A 6,000-nucleotide genomic window follows, 5' to 3' on the forward strand; every position below is an offset into this window, starting at 1 on the left:
CAACAAAAGCATTCTGATGCTATACGAAGTTTGTTTGAAGAAGCCTCTGAAGAAGCAGTCCTGTTATCACTTTCTGGTGAGTATTGTTTAATTCTTAATTTTGGTTTAGCAAGTTGACTTTTTTATGATATTGGTAGTGTAGGAGCTTCACTTGCAAAAAGTATCTGTTGAAAAAATTTTAAGAGTGCATTTTTGGTCTATACCAAGTTTCATTGAAATATACTAATTTTTGCTCGCTACTATCATGCGAACTGGAGAGGCTTGGCTAAATGAACTCTTGCCATCATTCCGAGCATGGGTATGTATGTGTCGATTTCTATCTCCATTCCTTTGTACTGTTACATGCAACCGTTATGTGAACCCTTCATACGTGCTAAGTTGTTAGCTTCAAAATTGAAAAAGAGTACCTGTCCCCGATTAGAACATTTCTACGTATCGAATTGAGAACTGGCATAAGTCATGACGTATACCTTTTTTTCTGCTAACGAAATGTATTAACTATATTGCAGTGATACAGTTGGATAACTAAAGTTCTACGATTGGAAACTTGTCAGACAGAGGGCTGACGTTTATTTATGTGTTAATCTAAAGATGTTAGAGAGAACGGATAGCGTTTTCCGCAGCATATAGAAGTAATGAAAAAAAAAACACCAACAGAGGCGGGGATCTAAAATGATAATAATAATTTCATTAGAGTATATAAAACGAATATTTCTTGTACAATGTGTCGGTATTTTACTCTAAAATAAGACCAGTACTACTGATTTTTCGTACGGCGAAAATACACAAAGGTTTGCTATTGCCTGCCGAGAGGTGATTACTGTAGGGAGGGTTTCGATGTAGTCTTCTACAATGTGAATACACTTCCCATATTTTTTGTAAAGCTTACCTGTATCAGAAAAAAAATATCGTCATCATCATACATTTTTAGAGTTCCAGTGAGGAGCATAGGGTCATAAAAATAACAATATGAAGGGACTAAATTAAAACGATCCTCTCTGGTCAAGTGTCTCAAAGATAGACTTGAGCGTAAGGTAATTATCGTAACATGATGTACATATTAAACGGACATATTGACGACCATTTGTGGAACAACATCTAGAAGCACACCGCATGGGAGAAGGCGTTCGGCCAAAGACTTAACTGAAGTGTACGCGCCAATTATTTAGTTATTTCATTATCGCCCGAAAGAGGTACACCTCGAATATATTTTCTTATTTTTCATCTTTCCTTAGTGGCATCTTCGAGTATTTTTAAAAGTGCAGCCTTGTATTCTGCTGTAATACTGACACCCTTTTGATTATAATCAAGCTTACTGAACATCCAAAAAACGGAAGGAAGGTACGTACCGCACCTTATTTATAATATATCATTACGAGTATATAGACTATTTTGGCCGCCGCAGCCGGACGGGTTGGAGCTTGACTATCATTTAGAAGTGCATGGGTTCGTAATCCCTGATACAAAACACAAATTGATAGAACGAATTGTTTGTAATAGCAACCGCTCCTCGGCAGACAATGGAAAATCTTCGAGTTTATTTCTGCCATGATAAAAACTCCTCATAAAAAACCGTTTGCCGTTCGAAGGTGGCGTAAAACTGTTGGTCCTCTATTTGTGCAAAACATCACGACACACACCACAAATCAGAAGAGGAGCTCGACCAAACACCAAACATAAGCGTACGCACCAATTACATATAATTTGGCTTCGACACGGTTTCATAGCGACATAATCAGGTTTCGTCTCCAACGAAATTCGGTTCATAAAATTGTACCTGTTCTCATTACATAGATTCAAAAGATCTCCAGATTTGTTTTTTGCATTTGAAGTGGTGTCAGCTTGTGCTGGTCTTAGACATAAAGAACATTCATAGATGATTATGAGGGGATTTAGTACTGCGACCTGGAAGATCTACAGTGCACTTGATAGATTTTTTTTTTTTTTTATTTCAAACATAATAAGTAAATTACAATGTTTAATTACACTACAACTAGTTCAGAAACTAACGAGCAGTTTGATTCGAAAATAAATTACAATTGATAAAAAGAAATTACAAACAATATTTCTTATTTTCTGTTAATAGCCAGCAAGTTCATGTGGTTTTTTCCTCTTTAATCTTCGAACTGGGCACGGGTTACTAAGGATGCTCCTAGCTTCTTCGTTTACATGCCCTTGAAGTCGAATTTGGTGCGCTTCTACTATTTTCTTAATTTCTTCAGTTACAGTGTTAACTTTAAGGTCCCGATGAATATCAGCATTTTGATAGATGATATTCAAATTAATACAGTGATTTTTTCATTTTGCATCTTCTAGAACAAGTTTTTCATATTTTTCAATGAAGTCGGAGTACGTCGCTCAATAGGCCGGCCTGAACGCTAACTGCTTTCAATCTGATTGTGTGACTTTCGTGAATGTACTATGCCACTTATAAATCATTGTTTCTAGTGTGAAAGAGTCCCTTTAAACACAGTACATCTCTCTATATAAATATTATAAAAATTTGCTTAGTAAATAACTTAATAAATGCTCACATCTCAGTTTCTTTCATAGTTGCTACTTTCTAACCGATTGGCATGTTTATTTGGCGATACCTAAGGTTAACGGATAGGTTTTGCGATTTGGCGAGTGAGAGTTTTGGTGGCTAGACATGTTAAATAAAAACAAGTCTGCCTTCTCTCTCTATTTTTTCGATTCCATCAAATGTTTGACCTCTTCTCATATGAAAAACATTTTTCTATGTGGACCAATCATTCTAACTTAAGAAGATGTGTCAGGCCTCTAATATATTCTTTCTCTGACATTGTATGGATTTGCAAAAAATAAGTGTCTTTCTGATATGAAATTCTATGAACTATTTTACCAAAGTTTTTGAAAATTATACTTTGTATACTGACTAATATTTCAAAACACCAGAGTCTTAATTCCCATCAGTTCCTGCGAATGTCAAATTGAACAAAATCATCATTCTGCCGAGAAGAACCCAAATTGTTATTGTTGTCACCAGTCATATGGCCACTTTAGCACGTAATTCATGCGATAACCTTAAGTGGCACTCGGATGGCGTTTAAATGCGGATGAGAGCAGAAGAATATAGAACAACAATAAACATAGGAAAACGAGCGCAACAGCACGCAAAGAAAATATATTGCAGGCATTTTTTCTGATTGAGCGTAGATGAAAAGGGAATAACAATATGACGACCGGTGATGTTGATGATGGGGGTTATGTTTAGTTGTATTTGGGCAATAACAATGATGGACAATTTTGTTTGAGCACAATTCCATTTCACACACATACAGGCATACCACACTCAGCCAAGTATGCTATCGTCCTGGTCTCGTTTGCTTACATAGAAACTATTATTTGGAATTATTGTCATCATTATAAGAGGCCTATGTGTGATTGGTATTGAATTTTACGCGCAACATTTGTTGTATGGAATCATTCTTTACTGTGATTTGTGTATTTTTAAGCCCTGAGGTGAGATTGCGAACACAAACTGAACAGAATGGAATGATGGAATGCCGTTCACCGATAATGACAGTTTAAATAGTTATAATAATGATTAATTTCATTGTTTCGATAATGTTGAAATCAAAGCTTCTTTTGCCAGGTAATTTGCCACAATTACCTATAGTCACGAGCAATGCAAGGGTTGACGCAGAACGCTGCAACACACATACATACATAAAACGAAATGAAACAAATTTTATGTCGATTGAAAGCATTGCAGCGCAGAGGCCAACTATTACGTTGACGAGCATGAAAGTGCGCCCGATAAATGTGGCATACGCCGTTTACATACATACATCTCCACGCAAATGCAAGCGAATGATGATGATAAGAGTGTGTGTGTTTGTATGCGTCTGATGTATGTTTTATTTTATTATTGTTGATGACAAATGTTATTTGCCGCATCTGTTGCAAATTAAATTGAGGTTAGCGTTCACTGCTCCGGGGACTCTGCATTATCCTGCTGCTGCCCACTTTCCGCTTTCCACACCCAACAAATTTGAATCAATTGCGACTTCTAACACCAGCAGCACTAGCAACAGCAACAGCAGCAGCAGCAGCATGGAATCACCACCACCGTCGACTGGTTCTGTGTAAACGGATTAGTTTTGTGTGATCGCGCTTGCCAAGGGTTGTTGAGGGGTGTTATTCCACTTTTGGTAAGTGAACTGGTGCGTGTTGACATGAAAGCAGCAAAAAATCACTTTTATTCTATATTTATTGTGTTTATTGAGCGCGTTAAACATCAACGGCAATTATGAAATTTATTTTTGTTATTGTTTTTTTGCCAATACCCAGCAACATGGTCTGGTGCGGCCCGATAAACTGGGCAGATTTGAATAGGCGACATGCGCTGATCTCCATGTCAACACAGATGATCACATTCGGCTCACAACTGCCATGCACAACTCTTCGCCCTCGTATTCAATTCGAAATATTCATATGGGGATTGAATTGATGACGTGCTAAACTGCTTTATTTACATTTGTGATTGCCGCTTTGTGCCTTTGAATAATAATAAATTGGCCACCGGCATTTTAAAACGTTGCGTTTTGATAATTTTATTGTTATTCGCCAATTTATAGTTTATTAGAAATATTTGCAGATGGTGGGTGCAGTGCACTATTTACATGCGATTAGACTTATCTGTACCTTTATATACTCGTGTGTATGTATGTATGAAAGTAGATGTGCGTGCCTTATCCTTTTAAATTTGTTAGTAATTTTCAAGTGAACGCCCTAATTAATTTTCAGTTGAAAGGTGATTTTGCGGAATTACTCGCAGCAGTAGCTGCTTTTGTAGAAATAAAGGGTGATCAGATTGGACGTAAATTTGCCAATAGGGTTTCACACGTGACAATGAATTTACTGGGTCGTCGTTTTTATTAGCACTTTATCCCTCGTCATCGGATCAGAGGATTGACCACCTTTGGACTTTTATTTGTGGGGTATGTAAAGTTTAAATGATTTATAGATAAATCAGCTTCGATTGAGGAATTAGAAGCCTACATCACTAAAGTTATTTACGAAATACCGAGCGAATTCCTCCAGCGAGTTATTCAAAATTGGTGTTTACGGATGGCCGAATGACGGATCAATTGTGGCCAATATTTGAAAGGAATTATCTTTAAAAATACATATCATGAATGATTCAACACAAAAGTAATAAAGATTGCCCAATCACTTTGAATTTTTGTTGTTTTATTTCAATTTGAAATCCGATACCTCTAAATTGATCACCCTTTAAATGGGACAGATTTTCGAAATTTACGTACGAGAACAATGGATTGCTTGGGAAAGGACGAATAGCTTTCCAAATTGTTTACAATCACATATTTTTAATTTGAACTTCTTAATAATTTTTATAAGAAAAGGGCGATTATCACCTTATCAAATTTATAAAAGGCAGCATTTTATTACAATGTAAAAATTTTATATTTATTTATAATATTATATTTTGAATCGTCGCATGTCTGTTTTTTTGTTTTATTAATTACTCTTTTATTTTTTAATAAAAATTCACGAGGGCAGTAGCCGAAGCTGAATGGATTTGTGTGGGTAATCAACATTTGATGAGGCCCGTTCCGAAAGCCTGTATGGGCATCAAACACCGAACTATAGCAAAGGTTTTATCTAATAATAAATGGTAAATGATAAATAGCCCGCACCGCCATATGCTTCTCGTCTCTTACTAATAAACTTTAAATCTCACTAAAATCGTAAGTATTCCTTTTACTAACAAAATATCTGTAGAGAAATTGGTAGTCCGTCTTTGTTAGAACGAATCAGATTTATTGTTACCCAAAGTCCTTTTCGCATAAAATCTCTCACAAAACAGTTGACAAGGTAGCCCGGAAATGTTGCACATCGAGATGGCTGAGCTATTTCGCGAAAGAGTAACGTGGGCTCCTGGCCATTGCGACATTGAGGCTAACTGCAGAGCCAATGAACTAGCGAGGCTCGACATCAAATTGACAGATGTGC

This window comes from Anastrepha ludens, chromosome 4, assembly GCF_028408465.1.
Source record: "Anastrepha ludens isolate Willacy chromosome 4, idAnaLude1.1, whole genome shotgun sequence".
Lineage (NCBI taxonomy): Eukaryota > Metazoa > Arthropoda > Insecta > Diptera > Tephritidae > Anastrepha > Anastrepha ludens.